At 45.6% G+C, this 24770-nt stretch overlaps 1 protein-coding gene across 4 annotated transcripts in view; it reads right to left on the bottom strand.

Annotated features, from left to right (window-relative positions):
• TSPAN18 (tetraspanin 18) overlaps window positions 1–24379 on the bottom strand; it is a 104317-nt gene extending 79938 nt beyond the window's left edge. For 3 of the 4 annotated variants that reach the window (XR_002440732.1, XM_021403566.1, XM_021403564.1), the window contains exons 1-2: window positions 24225–24379; window positions 4852–4916 (exon numbers count right to left, since the gene is read on the bottom strand). The gene's annotated coding sequence lies outside the window, so the exon portion shown is untranslated. The remainder of the gene's footprint in view (window positions 1–4851; window positions 4917–24224) is intronic. The other variant, XM_021403565.1, reaches the window with a different exon arrangement.

The raw sequence follows: 24770 nt of genomic DNA, 5'->3' as shown, positions 1-24770 counted from the left end.
CTGAAACTACAGTCAGGCAGTTTCTTCCTTCTAGTTTTCTACCTCACAAGTAGAAAGGGGTGAGTAAGATCATCTGGGACCCTTCTCTGCCTGCAGAAAACAGCTCCTTCTAGCCACAAGTTCTTCTGCGTTCTTTTTGCATACTATTCTCAAAACTCTCAGATGGCAGAACACGCCTTTGCTTTCCATGAACATAACAAACAACACTGCTGAGAAGTTCTCTGGAGACAGTTTTTGTTTTACATCTCTAACTTTACACCCTTTTTCTTTGTTACTCCCTTTACAACAGGGACACTAATCCCTCTCCCCCAGGTGTTTACAGCCTTCTCATCTCTGGAACCATCTCAAATAACAGAGAGGGCAACATCAAGGGGTACTAACAGAACACCCCTGAGATAAGGATCCCAGATAAGTCTGTACTTGAAACAAGTCTCACAAAGAACAGATGATTAAGATAGTAATAGGACAGAAGCCAAACGGCTCCGGAGGTTGCCTATACCATACCTATACCAACAGGTTTACACTGGGGCCTCCCTGCAGCAAACACAACAGATCAGTCTTCCAGAGGTGCCAACTTTGCTGCTGCAATTACAGATGCTGAGAGCCTCAGGTCTGCAACTGGAGTATGGGGAGAAAGATCTTCAGCAACAGAATTAGGACTTTTGGATCTTCAACAAAGCGGTTTCATCAACTCTTTATGTTGGCCAGTTGCAGGAAGGAGAAAAAGACCTCCAGAACACATTCACCAGAAACATCACTCCTCCCACCCCCCCCAAAAAAAAATTTAAAAAAAAATCAGATCAGCCAAATCAAGCTGACACAAATCTGAAAAATATAAGAAAAGCTGCTAATAAAAAGGCAGAGCGGTAAACTTTCTCCCGAAGCATATGATAGCACTCTGCTTCAGTATATGCATTTTTTTTATACATCTATTTAGACTAAGATGAATATCCTTATTAAAAATAAATACAGAAGCAAGCAGACACAAGAGAGCCAACTGCTACACCTCTGCCCTTCTGATCTGAATTCACGGCATTTATTTAGTTATAATCCTTCACATAGGAAGTTTATTTACACAGACAGGGATTTCTGGAATTCTGCAGGATTAGTCAATCTACGGCATTCTCAGTGCATGAGTTTTAGCATCAAAATTACCCTGCCCGGATATTCAATGCCTAGAGTAAATATTTGGGTAGATGAAGGTTAAATAGATTAGCCAAGATGAAGCCAGGGTGCTCTGCTTATTTACACAAAAGCTTAAATATTGCTCTTCTTCATTTAAGAAGTCTAGTTTAAAAGGAAAACACACAAAATGAACTACACTCACCCAACCTGCAGTGAGACAACTGTCGCTGTCAGCCTGGGTACCCACACGACAAGTCTCACATCTCACACCTTGGCCTCAGTATGGCAAACACAGAGGAAACAACAGCTTCAGCGCAAGCTGAGTTTTAGCTGCACTGGGGAAATGGGATAAACAACAACCCCCTCCCCCCCCAGATCTATTCAAAAGGAAGAGCGAAATAATTGGTGTGAAAGCCATTTGCAGTTCAGTTACACTTTTGAGATGTAAAGAGGCACTTATGAACAAGACTGTTTGAGACGAAATAGTGTCCATAAGTCCTACTGCAGAGAAGAGTTCCACATGCTCTCACCAATGCTACACATCAGCTTTACACCAAAATCAGCAAGAAATCCGCACCCACTACCAGCAGAACTGTGTTAAACTAGTTCTAAAGTTCTAACCCATGGTCCCACCTGCTCTGTCCTCTATCTGTAGCACGTCAGGTGCTCAATACAAAGCCCCTTGACTGCCAGGAGGCTTTGGATAACACGAGGAAGGAACAGTAGTTCGACATTAAAGTCTGGAAGCAAAACTGTTGATTTCATTGTTTGATACACACAGATTAAGATTAAAAGGAAAAGGATAAGCAGTTCAATAAAAAGAAAAAAAGAGCATGTGTCAGCAGCTACAGAAGTAGCCAAAGCTAAGAGTTCGAGGACGGGCAGGCAGGCATTACAAGTTTACATTTCAGTCAATTTCTTCAGTTTCAATTTCAGAATCAATTTTTTTTTCAAGGCACAGACATTAGAAGGTTTTCTATTAAGGCACCGGGAAAATAAAACGTGCATTGCAGCTGAGCGCCTCTGCATAACACCACTCCCCATTGCTGGCTTCCAGCCCTTCACTGTGTAGTGCCGCCCATACCCACCACGGTTGGGTCTTGTTTACTGCACTCTCAAGGTAATTTGGGCAGAAATTTTGGACAGCTGGTAAGAGAAAGAAGTGTCCTTCCTCCAATCCATGGTTGCTCCAAACAGATGTAACATTCCTAAGAAGCTCTCAGCTGGCTGCCTTTGAAGCCTGGAGAAAAAGAGGGAAAAAAGGCTCGACCTTGAAAGCTACATTTTTTCCCTTAAAAGAAGTCGTCTCCAGGGGCTCTTGAGAAAAATAAAAAGCAAATTCTCCAGATCCTTATCTCATGCTAGTTTTGAGAGGCTTTTGTTTCTTTGCTCCTGTTGTCTTGGTTTGATTACAGAACTTTCACAGACACCACAAACGGCTTGGCTCCCGGGCCTCCCTCACCACCTGCCCTGCTCCCGGGCCTGCCCCGCGGCACACAGCCAAGCGTGACACCACAGATTTTATGGCAGGCAGCTTGCAAAGAGGAGTTTGCTGAACGTAAAGCACTGACCCCAGAGTGAATTCCCACCCACAGGCGCTGTCACAGCCAGCTCCCCATATGACAGATGTGCTCTTGGCAGTGCTCAGACAGCACGGCCTTGCGAACCCACAGCTGATGTGGAGCCACACTGTGGCCTCTCACACCTCGTGGATGGAAACCCCGCTATTTCAGCGGTCAGCTTACACTTACCCCAAAATTTCCGGTGGTGACCACATTAACTTTAGTATGACAAAAAGGGGCTGCCGCTCCTGTTCTACCTCCCTGTGCGTGCTGCCATGTCCTCAGCATTCCTCTCCTCCTCTCCCAAGCTCAGCTCCTCCTCTGTCAGTCTGCCCTATTAACCTTCTCTATTTCCCACCCACCCAAATTTGCACATTATTAAGCATCCAAAGCCTTTTGTTCAGGGTCCTCAAACAAAAGCGTAGCTCTGGCGTTTCCTGGCAAGAAGTGCCTTACATCCAGCAGTCACTTAGGGCAGCTTTAATAGACTCATTTCTCCCAAATACAAAAACAGGGCATGCCAGACAGGCGAATTCAAGGACATGTCCTTTCCCGAATTCCACAGTGCAAGATAAGCCTGCGAGCCTTGTACTTACTTTATCTATACTAAGAGGTTTCCTCCATTCTTCCAGCCAGTAAAAAACTAATTATTTACCACTGAGGCACAGAATAGGTTAAAGTTTCCTCTGTCTTGTCTCAGCTCCCTTCACAGATTAGGGGAAAACAATGAAGTCTCCGCACTTTGTGATATTGCTAATGCTTCCTGTGGGGATAGCAGCGCCTGCTGTAAAGAGGATTATGATTACAGTTTAAGAGAAGCGTGCACTGCACTGCCACAAGAGGCACAGGCTTATCAGAAAAGAAACCAAGCTGCCCCCAAACTGTGCATGTGAGACTCCCGTCCGCCTTCAGCTCTGGTTGCTGGCTCTGTGTCAGATCACACACCCGCTTATCAGAGGTGATAGAGAGACAGTTGAGCTTGCAGGGAGCACAGAAAGGACCAGGGGGATAAATGAGTAACACTGTGCAAGCAGCTTGCACACATTCACCATCAGAACACGCAGCAGTGTTTACAGATCATCCAACCGCATTCATCTGTATCACAACACAGGCACGTCAGAGCACAGCAGCTGCATGTTCCTGGGCACAGTTGGGAAATCCTGAAGGAAAAACTGCTGATGGAGCTATTCTAGCTGTGATGACATTGGCTGGCCTAGCACAGGCAAGACTGCAAATATAGAGAAGCAGAGCATCATCCGTTAGATCTGCTCTGAGCAGTTAGCTTTGAGGTCCAGCTTCACATGCTGGTGAAGGTGTCTGGCAGACCTTTCAGTCTTATACAGGGCTGATTCCACTGGAGAGAGAATAAGGAATTGCCACTGAGCATTTGTAAGATGTATCATCCATCAGTCTGGAATCTCAAAGGCACCATCAAGCAAGACAGCTTACGCACTCCCATCCATCTCTACCAGCTACTACAGAACGTACACGGCACAATTTCTTTTTTGTAACACAAAGAGCTTCAGCCAAAACAGTCATCATAAATTCCTTGACCTCAAGAAACACTCAGCTTAGCGGCAGGACACACCACTGGCTAATGCCTGTGTCAGCACTAACAGGACTCAAAGCCTCATGCTGGATGAAATCTCACATTTTGGGGCAGAAACATCCTGCTGATGTGAGAGGTTTTTTGTTTGTTTTTAAAGCACTGTCACCATGCTTGTTCTTCTCCAAGTTGTTTACACAGATATTCCCCCTCATACCAAGTTCTGCTCAGAGGGTATAATGGCCACTAGCTGCTTACTAGAGGCTAGAACTGAGAGCTATGGCATTAATGCACGCTCTCCTGAGTTCTTACAGGTTTAGAAATCACAGCTTCACTCGCCTCAGGGCTCGGCTCTGTCTCATTACACACTGTTGTTCTAAGCAGTACTTGCCACCTCACAGTAAAAGCCATAGACCAAACCCTCCAACCACTCATATTACTGAACAAAGCAACAGCTTTAAGATGCTCACAAGGCTCTTGCCTGAAACTGTGACATGACTTAAATCAAGCCGTCTGGCTCCTGCAGAGGGCTAAGGTCTCCTAGAGACAGTTGGATGCTTTTAATTAGCCAAAACAAACCTTCTTGTGCTGGGACAGCTCACGCAGCTCTCTACTAACCTTCACTGCTGGGTGCCAGACTCCTCTGGGTTCCCTCTTTACCCGCTTTTCCTTCCCATTAATCTCTGTGGAAGAGAAGCAGAAAAAGAAATAGAGCTGAAAGACAGAAGATTAGACTGGCTTATAGTGTCTAAAAACAGAGCACACACTAAAACAGCAACTTTCCCATTAACCTGCCTTTGACAAACTTGTGCTTTGGGGGGGATTTGTGAACCACTGTATAGATCTGAATTTAAATTGACACTTTCATATTCTCTGAAACAAATGGGAACAGGGGTGTTAGCAGCAGTAGATTAAGTCACTGTCTTTCAAATCTTAATCAAGTCATCATGTGGGCCCTCACCCTCCGGAAGGCAGAACTTCAGTGTGTTTCTCAACTTCATGTCCAATGACAAGAAGGTGACACAGCAAACTTAAGAATACTCAGAAGAAATGTCCTGCTTTATGGATGACATTTTAAAGACTAACTATTTTAAGAGAAGCATTTGACAGTAGGCACTGCATAAGGCAGTGGAGAGAGTAAAGGCGAGGAGGAAGAACAAAAAGCAACCAAAAAAAATAAAATCCATCAAAGTGGGGGCTGAATGAGTAGACATAAGAAAAAAACAGAGAGGAGATTCAGGTCTTGATAAAGGCACCTACTCATCATTACCTCTGCAGATAAGTCATTTTCATTTGGGCAACGAAGATATTGAACTGTATCAGCAGTGTCAGGAAAAGCTTTCCACAAAAATGAAAACATCTCTGCTTCTTCCAGCCTCAGCGGCCCAAATAGAAACCTCAACTGACAGTGCCACACAGCATCATTTTATAGAGGCCTTTGATACCCTCCGCAAAGGGAATATATTCACAGAATGAACAGTTGGTTTAAAACAGAGGAAAAGCAGAGAGAGCAAGCACATCATTTTCCAGGCTACCACTAGCAGCAGTGCAGATGGAACATTTTGCAAAAGACAGCTGTCAAAGTTTGGGCAGAATCAGACAAAACTGCTATCCAAGAGAAGGCTGGAAGGAGGCAATCAAAGGCAGATATACAAGTACACCTTATCATAGAATAACAGAACATCCCAGGTTGCAAGGGGCCCATAAGGATCATTGAGTCCAACTCCTGGCTCCACACAGGACCACACTTCATCCTGTTTGAGAATGCAGAACTAAGCCTGTCAAAACTCTACCTTAACTTGTATTTACAATTAAATGTTGATTACTTAGATGACTAAATTTCTGACTTTCATTCCAGACCAGGCACATAGAAAATTGCAGCACTGCTGCCACAGTAAACTGAAGTAAGAATTAACCTCAAAACATGTTGTATTCCAATCCTGCTGTCAAATGCAGTGATTCATTATATGACCTGCCCAGACTCACCAACTCATTTCTCACGGGCTGTCTCTACCATAGCAACAATTGAACCAGACTGGAGAGAACTGATCACAACACACCAGAAGCTCCACACCTCTGTAGATTCTTGAGCTTCCTTGCCCAAAAGACATTCTGCACCCTAAGCCACTTCAAACTAGGGAGCGCTTGCTGCCCTACACTGACATATCTCATTCCACCTACATGTATACTTCGGTATATCAACTTCCAGAATGGAATTTATTCATTTATAAAACCAATCAGAAGCTCTAATCTCTTACAAAAGGAAATGAAGAAAAAAAAATTACAGTAAAATAACCATCAGATCTAGGAGCATAGGTGAATGTCACATATTGAATAAATTAAATGTCTCCAATTGAGACAAGGATGGGAAGAGCATACACTGTTTTGAAAGGCTCTGGTTAAAGCTCTCAGTATCAAAATTCAATTTCTTTCAGGTTTTGCAAACAACGGCCTTGGGCTGAATGCTGCCAGCCTGCCTGCAGCCTTTGAGGAGATTAGGTTATTACCAGCCAACTATGAGACTCTTAAATCCAGTATTAATCCTAATTCCCATTTAACCAAATCTTCATTGTGCAGTGAAAGCTGGCTCTGCATACACTTCCACATACATCCTGCCATGTGCAGTGATCTGTGTCACAAACAACAGATGTTAAACCTCACGTATGCTTAAGAAATACATCCTGACTTTCATTTCCAGAGAATCCCAGTAAAGGAGACAGATTGGAGCTGGAGAAAAAAATGGGCCAAACTGAAATGATTTCTAGGAGACGGTGGAAATGGATGCCTTACAACCTGAAAGCTTTTAGCAGCCAATAACTGAAGATGTCAGCCCCAGCTTGGAATAAAGCAGCATGTCTCACCAAATCACAAGAGTATAGAGGTATACGTGACCCTGACCTCATAACACTGCAGTAGTGTTGTCCATGTCAAATCATCTATTCCAAATGCCTAAAATTGTAAACTATAATCATAACTTGCAAATGCAAGACCACGTTAGACTCTTTACAACACCATTTTATTCCAATTTCCTTCTAAAACTCTGTTACAGCAGCCAAATTGTACATGGCTCCAGGTTGCCAAGGTTTCCCGAACTGTCTGTGGGTGAGACATTCGGCACATTCTGGTACTCCTGGGCAAGGTACTGATCCAAGGGACGAACTGTAGATCAGGACCAACTGCTGCTTAGCCTACTATTAACCGGACAATTTTAGTCCTGTTAAAAGTTAACACAGTTATTTTGGGAGGGTGAAAACTGCAACGATGTTTCCTGTTTTTGAAGCCCGAAAATTCACTGGAGATGAGAGACCTTCAGGCAGACACATTCCCAGGAGAACAAAGACATGTTTGGCACCAGTACCTGTTACAAGCAATAGGTCCTCCTATTGGCAGTGGAGTCCATACCTGCTGGAAAAGGCGAACCACCATTTCCATCAATTCCAAACTCAGCACACTGACCACTTCCCCCCACCCCACCCCCCCACCCAAAAAAAAAAAAAAGAAAAGAAAAACAACCAAACAGTATGAGATTTAGGGGCAGTATTCACTAACTGGAGGCACAACCCGACCTTCCCTCTCCTTGCAGCTGGCCATACCTGTCACTTGGTCACCAGATCACACAAATGGAGGCTGCAGCAGAGCTGTGGTACAGTGCAGTAACACCAACCAAGCTGCAGTAGCTCCCCAAGTGCATGTCCCTGGCCTTCAGCTGAGGGGAGCCCGTTTACTTAACAAGATAGAGTTTAGTTGAATTACATTACCTTGCATTTGCCACGGGCTAAGACCACACATGGACAACCATCACAGCTGATCCAACAGCTGGTAATTTGACTGAGTGCCTGGCTTTTGGAGTACTGCAAACTGGTTCATAGCTCCTTTTTGCCTAACTTCAAGCCAAAATTTGAACTGAGGACTTTCCCAGAAGGTATCCTATCCATCCTGCTGGTGCATGTCCTGGCTATTCTTCAGTCAGAGTCTGGAAATAGGAATTACTGGAATTGCTGGAAAGAATGACTGCTGTAACAAAGACAGAAATCTCTCAGAGCAGAATAGCTCCAATATGCCAAACCACTATTCCTCTGACACAAAAACACAGATTTGTGCAGATGAGAAAATGGGGAAGCTTTTTCTGCCTCCTGTCACACGCTGGATCCAAGACCCTTTCCACCTCAGAAAAAGACTATTACATGCAAACAGGGCCATCAGTTGCAAACCAGTATGGATGACTTGCAGGTTTCAGACTGTCGTTTCTGATAATCAGCACTTCAGTGTTGCTTCTTTCTGCATTCAGTCATCAGCAGGGAAAAGAGGGGCTTTTAAATTATGCAGGCAATTAAAAAATGAAGAAGTCAGACATTCCCATTGTATTTTGCACAAGAATTACTCTCCCAAGGCAACCGTAAATAAAACAAACACCTCCACTGCTTTCCATCAAAGAAAGTAACCCATTCCCTTGCAAGAAGCACCCTCCACAGCCCATGGCTGTAGGTCCCCATTCATCTTTGGGCAGCCCAGGAGCCTGCCTCTCAAGTTCATCCAAAATCCTAGCTCAGGATGACAGGCACCTTCAGAAATGGTAGAGGATTTTGTTTTGCATTTGTGTTTAGTATTTAATCTGCAGATTAACTGCATACTTAATCACGGAAGTGAGGCTGATATGTCACACGCATACATTCCTCTAAGTCTTACTTTTCCCACTGCCAATAACATTATCCATTAGTACGGAAGAAGGGGTTGTAGTGGGTGGGAGACTGCAACCCAAGCTCCACTCTCCTTACGTATGCAAAGCCAACTACAGAAACAATAAAAACCAATCTCCTTATGCATACAGTCTCAAATTTTCAACATAAAACAACATACATTTTGTGCAAGAAAAATAAGTAACTAAGTTGAAAAAAGTAATGAGATTTTCCCAGTAGATCACTAACATTTCAGGGGAAATCATTTCTTATTGAAAGGTACTGTTTAGAGTACCTAAAGCTACCCCCTGTGAAATATAAGAACCAGAGAGACGAGCCCAATGGAAACAATCTTTTAGCATACATGGCAAGCAGGCTGTAACTGTCCATGCTGGGAAAAAATACAAAGCACAGGGAATTAGAACACAAATCTACTCCCTCTCAGAAATATATAAACATACACACTCTCAAAATAACCCATGTGTTAAAAGTCACACAGGAAATTATGGTCAACAGACAGATGGGATTTCAAAAGTGCCACATTCCTAGCTCATTATGCAGTAGCTTTGTCTTTATATCATTGAGAACAATCCCTAAAGCTGATTTCCCCAGCTTGAGATGCCCCAAGCAAAGCAATACCTCATGATGCCCTTGCTGAAAAGAAAAGAAGCTGCCTATTCCAGTCTCTCTCTGCTATTCAGTCCATTTGCCTTTGGCTTGCTTCATCCAGTGTCCTCCTGGTTCTGTCCCCACGGCAGGTCCCTGCAGCAAGCCCTCCTCTACTGCCTGCCCTTGCTCCTGCCCTAGGGCGTGCTGGCAGTCACACTCCTCTGGGTGACAGCTGCAAGATGGAAGGTGCTGCTACTTTGAAGATGTGAAACAATTGTGCAGAGAGCTAATTATTAAAAGTAAGCATGCTTTAAAAACAAAAGAACCACACACACACTGAAAGTTCACTGAAAGCTAAAAGTCTCAGTCTTAATGGCAAGGATGTCCCTGCAGCTCAGTGATTCAGGCACTTCTGGGGGCTAAAACTACCTGATTAGGCCTGATTAAAGATAAGCACAGACAGCTCCATTGTTCCAAGACATTTCAGAGACAGCTAAAGGAATGACAGAATCTCATGGGTTTAATAACACTCACAGTTTCGGTTGTTTATATTGCCAGTTATCTAAGTATTTACCTGGCTCCAAAGAACAACATTAACAGAATCTCTATAGGGTTGAATGAGATATTTCCAACATGTCAGAAACCTCGGCTAAAAACTTAAACAGAGCAGAAGTTCGTCACAGCTACAGTTAATATCCCAGGAGGCGGATGCCTGCCCTGCCTCCTCCGCAGGCACAGCAGCACAGAGCTCAGCAGGTCCTTGCTTCCAGGTCACAGCCGCTTTCCGGCAAACAGACACAGCCCTCCCAGCTGTAATCCCAGAATTTGAGCCTTCCTCAGTGAAGGTGGTGAGGTAGGAAAGCCAGGAAAATCAGACCTGCAGCTGGGACAACCCATCCAGTGGCAGAACATGGCTGAATAGACTGTGCTGACAGCAAAGCTACACAGACCTCTCACACAATAGATGCACCTCCAACACTGTGAGCAGGGTACACATCCCAAAAATTGGTTGGGGAAGCACAGTGTGCCGTACTACCATTTACCAAGCCTGAGAAGGGGCTTAGGAGCCATCCAGCCTGATTCCCACTTCTCTTTTCCTTGGGTGCTACTCTCCCCGCAGGGTGCTGGTTACAGCATTACCTGACTGACACCACGCCTGTGGACTGGAACAACTGAGCATTCAGAACTGTTCTGTCCTTCTTCATTATTGCCGGGAGAAGTTGTGGCTCACAGAGGCAAAAAGCCACTTGAAACTTATTTCCTGTCTGGACCACCCTTTTGTGGTTAAATAACATCATTCTTCCCCACTACCACCCCAATTGCTCTGTATGTTGAGAGTTAAAATAGACAGCAAAACCATTAGCATTTTGATAGCTTTCCACACATGTATAGCATAAAGTCTTTAAAATTCATTGCATTGAGATAATCCTTCAAGTCTAGATTTCCTCCTCAGCTTGAGGCAACCAAGGGGTTTTCTGCCTCTTAATACCTTAATGGGAAGCTCCAAGGAGCTGCCAAGCTAGAAGTCTCAAATACATTCAAGAAAAGCAGAGTCCTGAAGTTCAAGAGAAGCCATGTAAATTGTCTGAGGTCCAACTAAGAAACAAATAAAGGGGCATCATCTTAGACACTGCAGCCCCCCAGAGACTCTGGCTTCTGTACACTGCAACTCACAGCTGCTGCCTTCCATTCAGAGCACAAAGCGCTCCCAGCGCCCACTAATTGCAGCTACCACCGAGGGCACTCAGCATTTCTTAAAATGAGGAAATTAAAAACCTTGACCCGGATTCAACACAAGCTCGGGGACTGGAGGCTCCTCATCAGGATCAAGGCTGAATTTGTTAATACTAGCACAATTTCAAGAGCAAAGCTGTGGCTTTGAACTGTGCAATTGGCATTAATACTCAGCAACTGCAAACCTGTGCCTGGGAAGTTTCTGCAGCACGTGCCTTAAGAACTCCAAAACACATCGCTTTCCCAAGGAAGCACCTAGGACTGCCTCAGGGTGAGGAAAGCAGCCATCTCATCACCTCCTGCCAGAGATTAGGATTTCTGCAGTGAAACCAGCTGGGTTCTGCAGGACTACATTACACCTGAGATGTCACTGTATGGCAGGACTCAAGGACTGACTAACTTGTTAAGGTCAGTTAGGCGTAATCACATTCTCCCCATATACGCTTTTTTGGGAAGCAGTCTGTTCAAAAGAAAATGTTCGTTCGAAACCTGCACATACTTTTAAAGAAAGTTAACCAGTCAAAACTGCAGTCAAATGAAGCCAAGAGAAGCAGCGTGTGCATTGCAGTGGGAGGTGGAAAACTGAGGTTCAGATCCATGGGCTGTGACCCCATAGTCTCCCATGCTCTGATGTGTATCCCCAAACCACAAATGAGCGTTAATTTGGCTGAGATAAGAATCTCTAATCAATTGTCCCAGAACTTCAGAAATTGCTTGTTTTTCCTATAAGAAACAAACATCCAGAGCTTATTTTACAGAGAAAAAGGTGCTTCATCCAAATTTAGTGAATGGCATAATTAACACAGCGAAGAGAAGGGAAGACTTTAGCAACAGAACGCTGTACTATCAGGACATTCAGCTCCATGAGAGTAGCAGAAAAAGCTACTTATTTAGCTGGAAAAACTCATCCTGTAAGACAGGAAATATTCCCTTCCCATTTTTCAAGCCCAAAATATCTATCCTAGGAGAAGAATTTGGATAGGTCCTATTAAGGAAGAAAGTGATTATGGCTCCTTCTAAAAAAGACAACTTCCTGTTCTCTTATCTGTCCCAAGTTTCTTGCATCACCTTTGGCAAGTCATTTAGATTTGACACGCATCAGTAAAATGGTTGGTGGTAAACAGGATTCTCTGTCTCCAAAGGTTGTCACAAAGACAGAGTCCATTTGCAGCTGGGAGAGGTGCTGTGGCCACACGTAAACTCTTGATAACAAAGTGGCAGGCAATGACTGTGACACGCAGCAAAGAGGTTACATCTGCCAGGGAGGCTCTGAGCACCACTCAGAGAGGGAAGCACCACAGGCAGTTCAGGTGCCTGCCCATGCTGCTTGCTCAAGCAAGCTGCACACTTCATTATCTACCAGTCAATCTCCGAGTGATGTCCAGGGATACACAAACAATAACAAACACTTCTACCAACGCAAATCTTCTGTCAATTGCATTTACAGCTATCAGAAGGGTGAGAAAATTACCTTATCATCAGTTTCAACAACTGCATCTGTTTCACCACTTCCTTGCTAAGATAAGCAATAGTGTATCTGGACATATCCTTGCCATTCTTCATCACAAGGAAAAAGGCTCAGGGAGGATAGAACAGAAAAGATGGAGGAAGCGATAAATCTTGTCCACGCAGAGTCACAAAGCTGTAAGACAGCCCAACAGAGGCCCTCTTACATTTAATAACATTCTATTTGAAAATCAATGTTTGGGCTCACTCCATACTGTTGCACTTCATAAAGAATCAATGATTAGAGCTGAAGGTTGCAGCTTCATGTTAAAGGACAGCCTGCAGGTATAATCTTATAGGATGCTGGGAAACAGGTCCACTCCTTGGCTTCTTTTGGGCTGGCGGGCTTTATGCGGCCAGCCCTAGACTGCAACACTGAACTCTTCAGGACAGCTCCTCCCACAGGAAGGATTTTGCAAGTCAGTCTCAGTGAGCAGCCCTCATCTGAGTTCTGGCAAAACCATCCCAGTGCTATCCTACTGCAATCTCCCCTTAGTTCAACAAGGCAAACTTGCAGCCCATCTCTAGCTTACATCTTTGAGACACACGTTTTAGTTGTCAACTTAATGAAATCATTTTGTCACTAACCTGATTTTTTTTCAGTTCTCCACCCCTGATTTGGGGCAAGAATAAAGAAGAGTGAAGTCTTAAATCAAAAGTTTACTTTTCTCAGTAGTTTAAGTATATTTAACAAATATGCGGAACACAGACATGCAATTGATGCAGAGCAATCTGGTCATTCACTGATTAGAAGATGCACACGGACCATCCTGAAATACCAGCCTTCACTCAGAGCAGAGTCTAAGCCTCTGATGAAAAGCAGCAGCTTATCTTCATCCTCCTGGGTACCTAGGGAACCTTAGCAATCAGCTTCTTAAAGGCTCCTTTAGAGGTCCCCTCAATGATTGCAACCAAAAGGACCAAGAGGCAGAAAACTGCTGATGTTTCAGTCAAAGATAGACTCAGACTTAATTAATTTAAGAGACTGATCTAAGAAATAACACTGATCTAAGAAATGAATACTAAGAGATCGTTTTCATCTAATATTTCAAAACAGATACTGACTATTTATCACCAAAAACATAAAAGCAAGGTTTAAAGTGTTTTTGTTTTCTTTTAAAGGCTTCATATCTGAGGTCTGCACCCCTCCATCACACACGTTGGAGCTCATCTCACACCCAGGAGCAGTTCGACTTCTCAGAGGTTCCAGAGCTGACAGCGTATTGTGGGTCCCAGAGCCATCAAAGCTGCAGGACACACATCCTGCCTCTGGCTGCCAGCTGCTCAGGCTGTCTGCTGCCCTGTACTTCTGCATGGTATGAACACACCTCACGCCTCCTGCTTCAACTTGAAGCAGGAAGCAAACAAAAAGGCAAACTTGGACTCTTCATCTACCACAATGTGAACAAAAGTCTTCTTGAAACAGGTCAGCAGCGACCATCAGAGGATGCATTTGGCTTTAGGAAACAGGAAACTCGCATTATTTAAACCTCAGTTACACAGCAACAGCTTGGAACCTTTTGCCTTTTAAAAAAAACCCTTTAAAAGGAGTGGTTTTTCTTTGCCCATGCAAAGAAGCAGCTTAAAACACCAGTTTTCCCCGCTTTGCCACATCTCACCTTTCCTTTTTAGAAAGTTGGAATTAAAATCCAAAGAAAAGGCAGAGTGGGATTCTCACACAATGAGATGTGAGTGACCACCTTAGGATGCACGTGGCTGAAGAGCCCTGGAACACCCACAGCCTGCATCTTCGGTCACACAGACACTGACCACAGAGATCTGTGCCCTGGGTAAGCACACATCTAGCTTCCTGGAGACCCCAGCCTGGCTGCCTTCTCACTCTCCAAGGGGGATTAAGAAAGTATGAAGAATGGACCACTTCCCTTGCCTCTCCATTAAATGGGAGGAGGGACGAAACTGGAAGAGAGAGGCCTCCAGCTGCAACCACGTGTTACCCCTGGCTCTGCTGAGCTCTGCAATCAACCAGCAGGAGAGTGTTTCATCCTCTTCCAAGGAGCTCCTCTCTTGCCCTAAGCGTTATTTTTTCATACCCTGCCCAACAACAATGGCCCAGGCACAAACATATCAGCAGCGCTCAGCTCTGTTTTCCTTGGCTGCTTCAGGTGGTTTTCTAACAATGCTCCTCAGAGAGGGCGGGGGCTTAAGAGCGTTTTCATCCTATAATCACTTGTGAAGTCCTGACCCTGCCAAAACACTCCAGAAGTGCTTTATGGACAGTCGCTCTCCTTCTTTTCTCTCATTCCCTTAGGGATGAAGCTATGAAATCTACCTTGGAACTCTTCATGCAAAAACCCACATGCACTGGAACACCAGTCTTGTGGTTAGGACATGCATATCTGACATGTGAGAAACCTGCTTTCAGGACCCCGTTTTGGATTTGTGTACACAGGTGAAAAACCCAAACAGCCTGACGCCTGGCCAGCATCTCTGTTTTGACTAAGAAATTCTGTTCCAAACCCAAGAAATTCACCCAAGGAGGACAGAGTGGAGACCAGCCCTTTCCCACAAAGCAGCACTGGTTTCAATAAAGCAGCATTTTTCTGCAGGCAAATTGTTTCCTTGAAAAAAACTCCCAGCTTGTCCCAGTCCTGAGCAGTAAGCAATGTGGTTTCAGCTAAGGACGCACGCCGGGAAGCAGCCTGCCCAGCGGCAGCTCTGCTCAGAACAGCTCACCTTCCCCAAGCCAAAGGAACAAACGAGGCTTCCTGAAGTTTGTCCTGACATTTCAGGATTCTCTCGTCTTCTAACTGTATTGTTTAACAGCGGAAAGGAGGCATGGTGGGAAAACCTCACACACTCCATTCCTGTTTACATCACTTGTTCCTTAGTCTGTGTGATCTGAGACAGTAAAAACATTGCTGATGTCCAGAAGCATGTAAGCGTATGTACATGCAGAAAAGCTCTGGAGCCCGGCCCATGTATTGCGTGGGCCACGTCATGTGCTAGGGCAGCTTTCCCCTCTGTGGCTGCAGGGAGAGGGAAACCTGACTGAGGAGGAATTAAAAGAAAACACACAGTAACGGCACAAACCTATCTCCATCTGTCTTGCTGTTTTAAGACGCTTCCTGTGAGCTCACTTGAAAGTGCTTCCAAAAGTACAGGCTTCTTAAGCTAGGTTCTTCAGAAAGAATGCTTTTCCCCTTTTAAACGCAGGGTTTTGTGTGCAGTACAGGATTATCCCATATAGGTCACTGACACTCCATAGAAACTTGTAAAAGAGAAACTATTTAGAGAGACAGCTCTATTCCCACACTAAGTTTTTTGGCTTCTCTTCCTTTACTGCCATGAATATTTCAAGTGAAACAACAGCTTTGTGCCTTTGAGGTTATCCGCTCCCACTACCACTTCCCCACCCAGAGCTATAATCCTACGTTTGTCATAACCCCAGCTGCTGTGGCAGAAGTTATTACGGTTACAATCTGCAGATTATAGCAACTTTTAATAGGGGATAAGCAGCAGGAAAAGGTGAGCTTAAGCAGCAAAGAGCCTGCTGGTTCAAAGGACTCTATTATTAATATTTATTATTTTTAAGCATTCAGTGAGTGCTGTAGAAGATAAAATAATGAGCTGAACACTAGAACCAAGGAACCAAGTTGATATAAGACAAGTCAACGGGAGAGCGTAAAGAATGAGCACACCGTCTGGATAGGAGGGAAGCTGGAGGAGAGGCAGCAGCAACTAGGAAGAAAACCCACACCTTTTGTAAGCAAGATGTTCCTAATAGTAAGAAGTCTGAAGAGAATTAAAGAGTTCCTAGCATCTAATCAGAACTGCTCCCCATAGGGGATTTTCTGAGCACTATTACAAGGCATTGGCATATCTTTAAAGAGCAGAGCTTTGATCATAAAAAGCAAGAGCATGGAGCAGGGGGGGATTGGAAAAACAACAAAAGGAAACGCAACTGCATCACCCTGTGGTGCAAAGGTGAAATCCAGCCCTGGACAGATGCTTTACAAAGCTCCAAGTAAATCCATTCAGACTGCATGAGGAATACTTCTCACCTGGGTCCTCCGTCCTAGGTAAGTTCTTCTTCCAGCCCACAAATCCTTCGACCCTATTGCACCAGAATGACTCTAAGCTGGTACTTCTCTTCCCTAACAAAGATGCAAGCTGGTGGCTTACACCACATTAAACCTCCATGCTTCCAAACTGCAGACCATGAGACTCCTCAGTTCCAGACACTTCATCGAGATCAGCCAACAAGAACATCTATCATACTTATGTGCTGAGGCTCCCGTCTCCACTTTCACAGCTGGCAAAGCAGATGCTCAGAGAAGGAATGCAAGTTGCCCACAGCTGAAGAGGCTTTATTCACAGCAGCCTGATCCTAGCAGTGCTGGCATTTGCACTGCACAGTTCTGAGCACAGGTTCTGAGGAGAAGGACTCAGTGATCCTTACGGGTCTCTTCCAACTAGAGATATTCGATTATTCTACGAAAATCAATGATAGGACTTGAGAGGGAGAGTCCACTTGTTTCGCAATGTCTTCTGTTTCCCTAAGCTCATGCAATACTTCAAAGCTGCTCCCATCACACTGCATAAATACTAACCAAAATCCACTACATACTGATGCTTGGAAATACCTGCAGTCGCATTAACAAATAAAATTAATGTTTGAAAATTAAATCTACTCTTCTGCCAAGTCATCTTCACTGCAGTATCAAAATACAAACACAAAATGCAAAGCACGAAACCTTCTATTCCTTCCAGCACAGTGAGGGAAAAAAGAAGAAAAACAATAAAGACCTTCATCCAACCAGCTTTTGGGAAGTCTGTTCCTTCTTAATCTCATCAGACTATTGATAATGACTGATGTGACCCAACAAACAACTAAGAACAGAATCCTTTCTTCGTACCTGGCAAAGAGCCACTCTGAGCTCAAAATTACCCCAGTCTGGAAGGTCTTTTTTCAAGACTGCAGATCCAGAGTCAGCATCACATCAGCAAGGCATTACATTACTTCTCAGGCTGCTGAAGGAAAACATAGGTCAAAGATCTACTGGTGCTTCCAGCCTCATGCCTTGAGCATTTGCAGAACTAATTGCAGAAGAATCCCAGCATTTCCTGTATCTTATCTGTATGTAACAATGTGGTTCAACTCCAGAAGACCCGTTATGTGCCTGTGCTTCAGCCACATCCCCATAAGAAGCAAAAACTTTGCTGATCAACGCAGGATAAGCACCTGCTTTGGCAATCCCCTCTGACATCAACAGGAACAAAGGGCACCCAGCAGTTCAGAAATACACCAGACATTGGTCTTAAGAATGCTTGAAGACATTTGGTCCTTCATTTTCAGTTATTTCTCATGCATGTGAATTGGAGACTGTCTAAGCCCCACCAATTATTACCACCCAAGAAGGACACAAAAAGCACTGCTTTCAAGAAACAAGAACATTGTCAACAGTGACTCCCATTGCAAATGCTGAGTATTCGCATTGCTATCTCATTTACCCAGCAGTGAGCTTGGAGAAGCTCATCGAGAAGGTGAGTCCCAGAGACATCCCTGAGTGAGGAATTCCCAGCAGGTTTGAGCCAGCCCAACCCAGCCAAGCAGAAATCAGTACAAGAAGATCTGGTTCCCTTCACTCCCCAAGAAAATGAGATGTGCCATCAAGTGAGCCAAGAACAAGTCCCCTTGCTGCTTTCCCAGCATACCGTGTTCCAGCTCAGTGCCCAGCAAGGGCTTTGTCTCAAGAACAGGCACAGTGCCAGTCAGCTCATTTGGTCCATTTTTTTTCCCTAAAGAAGCACAGACATCACCACCTAGTGCAATCTTCATTATATCAGACTCCCTCCTCATAGACTGCCTTACGCTGAGCTTTTCATAAAGAGTAAATATAGTAACTGTTTCCACAATAATGTAAAAAATACACTAACAGATTCAGTTCAACAGATGAAATAGGGCCATAAATACGTATGTCTAGCAGCATGACCAAAATCACCCCTCTTCAAACTGGGCTCTGGGCCATGAAGGAAAGCTGCTAGCGCTACAACTGCACTGCTGAGCCCTGTGAGAAGCACGGAGCTGAAGTAGTCAGCGCGGGAAAGCTGCATGCCGCACGCAGCCCGGGGCCCCTCAGCCTTTGCCAGGCTGTGCCTGAACTGCAGGGAACAAGTCACCATATGGACCCACACCCCGCTCGCTCAGCTGTCCCCTTGGCTTTCCAGGCATTTGGAATGGCATATAATTTATTTAAAGCAGTTTATGACTCAAGTGAGAAGTTTGAAAGAATATAAGAGCTATTATTATCTCTGCTGTACTACATGACTTTTCACATTAGCAGCTTGGTGCCGTTACTCTTCCCCGTGATCAACAAGATGCTTCATGGGCTGCTTCCCCAGGATCAGCTGGGGCAAGCTCCAGACCACGAGGCAGTACAACACCATCCAGAGATGTGGCCGCTCCAACAGGGCTGTAGTACTCAACCAAATGGGAGAATGAGAAGGACAGGAAGAGGGGAAGTAACTGAACACAGTCAACAGCTGAGCTGAGAAAATCCAGACGTATGTCCTGATTCACGAGATCATGCAGCCCCTTTCACAACCATATCTAGTAATACTGAGGGCACGGGCAACAGTTTCAGTGCTGCATTTCATCTAAAGCATCCTCTCTTTCTTCCTGAATTGATATATTGCTCAAGAAAATTGAACTTTGCGTGGGTTTAACAATGGGTACTTCTACAGTGACCTGTCTATTTATTTATCAGGCAGCTGCATGTTTCCATTTTAGACCAAGTCTGAGTAAATATATAGCAAAAAGAACATCCTGACAGCAAAATAAACCACCAACAAACATGAAAGACAAGAACTCCTGATGATAAACTAATTGTGGGGATCCTTGTGGGAGGGACTAGACAGTCACAAGAGATCCTGTGCAGAAATAGGAGCCTCCCTAGGAGCCTGACCCTTCTATCATCTCTAAGGACAGCTACAAAATATCAGGTTTTTCATTTGCTTTATTTACTTTTTAAACTCAAGCTGGAAGATCTTCAGCTGCCAGGTAACATCCACTGCAGGCCTTCTTACGGCCGCTTCTTTCAGTCTTGGGTCATTTACACTAAATCAGACCGTGAGAGATCTGTACCAACAGCTAAGCAATGTTGCCCCACGGCAAGAGATGGGGGAAAAAAAAAAAAAAAAAAAAGTCGTCTCATCAATTATTTGATAGGCACTGAATTAAAGTGAATCTTCTGGAACTAAGGGACAAGGTAACTCATGCACCATTTTGGAAACTGAAGACTCCGCAAGTGCAGGGAGCAGAAAATAAGAAAGGTTGCTGTAGGGGAAGGAATGGAGCCTCTTCTTCCACATAACTAGCAACAGGACTAGAGGGAGTGGCCTCAAGTTGTGCCAGGGGAGATTCAGGTTGGATGTTAGGAAAAATTTCTTCTCTGGAAGAGTGGTCAGGTGCTGCCCAGGGAGGCGGTGGAGTCACCATCCCAGGAGGTGTTCAAGGAACGTTTAGATGTTGTACTGAGGTACATGGTTTAGTGGGGAAATGTTGGTGGTAGGTGGATGGATGGACTGGATAATCTTGTAAGTCTTTTCCAACCTTTGTGATTCTATGATTCTATGAGCACTGCAGCCCTAAGCAATGATAGGGCTGAATTCAACTCTGCTGTCGTATCAGTTAGAAACAAGATAGAAATGACCATCAGACAACAAAGCTCTAGTCATCTGAGCATCCCTTCACTGGAAATATAGTGAAAGTCCTGAAGTATTTCCAGTGGTGGGAGGGTAGACAACAACACAGTGTATTCAAGGAAGATTTAGAAGGAATAAGCATCATCACACACAGTAGAGCTATCTGGACTGATTTTTCTGTGCAACTTTCTTCTCAGAAATAGCTTATAAGAGAATAAGCAAATAGCTTACTGCCATGCATCTTGGGGCAGAAACATATGGGCTTTGCCTTTTCTAAACAAATATATTACTTGGTTTTAAGTTATTGTTTAGAAGTCACAACTAGAAACTTCCACTTCCCAAAGCAAGTGTCTTTCCAACACTCATTTCACTACTAGAAAAACAACAAAAAAATGGATTTAAAATCTCTCTCAGGTTTTATTGATGCCAATTTAAGTCTGGGAAAAATAATTACATGAACATTAGTCAGAAAGACTCTTTTAAGAAAAGCAAAAGTAGGGTTTATCTTGCAAAACAAACACCAAATGAGAGCTACTTCAGCAGCCTCAAAGGATTAGCAAGAAGTATAGATACTCATCTGGTTTAATTACAGCTCCCAAACAGACCTCGGATCTACCACCACCTCATGCAATGACTCATCCTCAAGATGTCAGGAACCAAGCATGGCCTCACAAAACTCCCTGGACACAACGTGGACAGCCATCTTCTTATTTAGGTACTTGGAGCCTCAGTTTTTTGTGGCATGTGAACTTCTTGTTTCAAGTCCTCCCTGAGCTAAGACCCACAGCCCCATAAAGCCAATTGCTTCTGTTTGCAGAGCGCTGGTGCCTGTTTTCCTGTAGCCTGGTGAGAATGGACAGGACTAGAGATAATTAAATAAAAACACAGGAACTGCATTATTTATTTTGAAGGAAAACGCGTCTTCTAGGAAGAAAGTCCTTTATTTGGGCAAATCTGTAAGCTGTTTATCAGCTTAAACTCATTATCTGCCCATATGGTCTTAGCACTGTGGTTTAAAAAAAAATGGGCATGCACTAGCTGATGAAATGTCATCTGCCCTTATGCCAGAACCTAGTATTTTTGCATTGACGTCAAATTAGGATCCTTGCCACTAGCGAAGGGCTACCATAAGGATAGTCATAATATTTTAATTATGAAGGGATCTTACAGAAGGCAGCAAGGAATGTAAGAAAACCCATTCACAAAAATCACCGAGTCAGTTAATTCACTTTTTTCCTCCTCTGCTCTAGTTATTTTGTTTGGGGAGGTGGGGTGGGAAGAGAGAGTTAATTTAAAGGAAAAAAAAAAAAAGCATGAGAATGAGAAGCTAGAGCCAATAAACACACATCAAAGCATGAAATGGCTCTGCTTAAACTGACTACAGTATTCAACCTGGGATAGATTAAGGGGAGATAAAAGGTGCTAGGAGAGAAAATGCTGCCCCTACAGCAGCACAGACTCCTTGTGAGTTTGGCCCCAAAGCACCAGACCTCACCAAGTCTGTCACGCTGCGAGTGGCAAGCGCATGAGATAGACCAGTTCACAGGGACCCAAACTAAGCAAACTCAGTGGAGTTCTGCTGTACACAGTGGAGTGGTCTGGAGCCCCTCCTGCTCCCCTGCTGCAGAGCAAGAGCTGTGTCCATCGATCCTGTGAGTCACAGCGAGCCGCAGGAGGCAGAAGCAAAGGTTTAGCACAGGGCATTAAACCTGGCTGCCCGAGCTGTCACCTCTGTTATTCTACAAACAGAGAAACAAATTGGAGTCACGGTGACAGATGTTACTCATGTTTTATGAACTGCAGTGTTATTCCTGGTTACAGCAATTGTTTCTGCCTTTTAACAACAGACCTGCAACGCTGTGTGTATGAAATCATTTGAATTAAACAGCATACAGACAACTTGGCAAAAGAATTAAGGATAGCTCAGCATTTTCATACGCACACAGCCATTCCTGTTTCCCTTCTGCCCAGCCCCACCCTGAGGAGTATAATGCACGTGAGAGCAGCCAAAAGTGAGATCACGCCAGGACAGAGCTGTGTGTTGCCATCAGCTGAGATGCAAACACTGGCATTCTCACTCCTCTTTGTGAAAAAAAAAAGAAAAACCACCCCTCAGCCTCCTCTTGGTGCCCAGCACAGGGGAGATGAAGTTGCTGGGCTCCATTCTAACTTCTTAAGCAAGCCTGGAAATTACAGTCCAGAGCCCTTCCCAGCATACCACAGCTTCACATCCCAGAGAGAATAAAGGGATTTCCCCATGATTTACAAAGGAAATATCGCATTCCTGCCTTAGGAATGAAGGCAGCCCCCAAACGGGCTGGCTTGCCCGTACCTGCGGGGTGAGCAGCTGTACAGGGTATGAGGAGCCAGCATGGCACGCAGCCCTCCCATCAGCATCAGCCTCAGCCCCAGGCTCCCACCGGGGCTTGGTCCTCCCTGCCACCCAGGTGCACACTGACATGCTGTCCCTCCCCTCTCCACAGTCACCTGTGTCTCTTCTGGGGTTACACACAGCTCCTCCAGCTAAGTAACCTGCGGGAAGTAGAAGTACCCTCTTGATGCTGGAGCAGCCTGGGCTATCTCAGAGAAGTTAGAGCTCTTCCTTGCCCCTCCTCACCCCCCAACCCTTGCATTCATGGCAACGGCACTGCTTGGCGCTTCAGCCATCGCCAACAAAAGCAGCTCCTCGGCCACAACAAACATGAAATATTAACTGCCTTCCAGGGAGGGTCAGCCGGCTGAACCCAACACAAGTATTGAGCACAAGACACAAGTATTGCAGAGACAGCAGGCGGCAAAGAAGCACATACATCACACTGCACAGCCGACGCTCGACAAATTCTCCCCAAACCATGAAAAAGAAAGCGCCCACTTAGGTCTTCCAGCAACATTCCCATCATTTGCTCTCAGCTCCTATACTTTTGAGACTAAACAAGCGCTGCTCCTTATGGAAGTGCTGAACACCACTTTACTGGCGGAGCCCACAAAGCACTTGAGCATATCTCGTGGAACTGAGACAACTCTACAATAAGAGCACACGCTTTTTACTCGCTAGTGAAAACACAGGGCAAGTCGGTGCTCAGAATGGAGCACAGCCAGCTGGGCACGCAGCCATCGCCAGCACGCTCCTGCCCAACCAGTGCTGGTAGCCACTGGCTATTCCAGGGAATGCGTGCCTACGGTCTATTAATTGCATCCAAATTCTCTGTTATTACAGAAATACAAGCAACAAGCACGCAGATCTTACTAATTGCCGAGAAAAGCATTAGAGAAAAATGAATTACACTTACCAAAGAGCGCAATGCACAGAGAACGTTGACTACTCGCTTACTACAACATCTAAAGGCAAAAGTTAGGCTCAGACTCCAGGTGCCGGATGCACGGCTTACAACAGCCACCCACCCACCCCAGCGGGATGGCAGCTCACCAACACGCCGCTGCCGCTCTAAATCCCTATCAGACAGTGGGGACGGACAGCGGTCTGCACATAAGCACCGAAAAGACACACTCCTACCGCCAGCTCTCACCCCGGCTCCAGATGCGGCGGTGCACCCGCAGCACCACCGAGGAACGGCACTCAGCGAACCCTCCCGCTGGTTTTGCTGTGACGGGGCTCGGAAACACAGAAATGCTGAGGGCGGGGGCCGCGGAGCCGCCGCTCGGAGCCTCCAGCCCCGGGATCCCACCCTCTCCGCGCCTCCCTAGCCACCTCCCCGCGCCCCGGAGCCGGTACCCCAGCGGGCACCGCGGGTCTCCGGGTAGGGCGGGCGGCACGCCCCGGAGCGAGCCCCGCTCCTTTACCTGTCGGCGGCAGCTCCTGGGGCTCGGCCAGCTGGGGCGGGCGGGCGGCTCTCAGCGGCTGCGCTGCGCTCCCTCTGCCGCGCGCTCCCCGTGCCCGGAGCCACGGAGCGCCCGAGCCGCCAGCGCAGCCAGCTCCACCTCCGGCCGTGCCCTGCTCTCCGCCCCCGGGCCGGCCCCAACCGCGTCCCGCCCCACGAGTGGCTGCCCCACACCCCGGTGCCCGGCCCGGGGAGTGCCCGGGGCACCTCGAGGTCTTGTGTTAGCAGAACCGAGAGACGGATGGGAGGTTTGCGGACCTGGGACTTACGGAGCGTTCCCGAAATGCGCGTAGAGATCCGCCAAAGGCACGTGAGAGTTGCACCGCGGCACCTCCGGCAAACCTTTCAAAAGCACACAGCAAGGCAAAGAGAGCCCGTATTTGTGACACAGGAAAGCAGCCCTTTTAAGCCTGGTTTCCTAAGGAAGTCAGGCAGTGCGGTTGTGCTCTGTGTGCGTGCCAGCAACTTCCGAGCCTGGTGAGCAAATTCAATCCAGTGCGGCAACTAC

The sequence above is a fragment of the Numida meleagris genome, chromosome 6, assembly GCF_002078875.1.
Source record: "Numida meleagris isolate 19003 breed g44 Domestic line chromosome 6, NumMel1.0, whole genome shotgun sequence".
In the NCBI taxonomy this organism is placed as follows: Eukaryota; Metazoa; Chordata; class Aves; order Galliformes; family Numididae; genus Numida; species Numida meleagris.
Note: the sequence above shows the minus strand (reverse complement) of the source record. Positions and strands in the feature narration are given on the sequence as shown.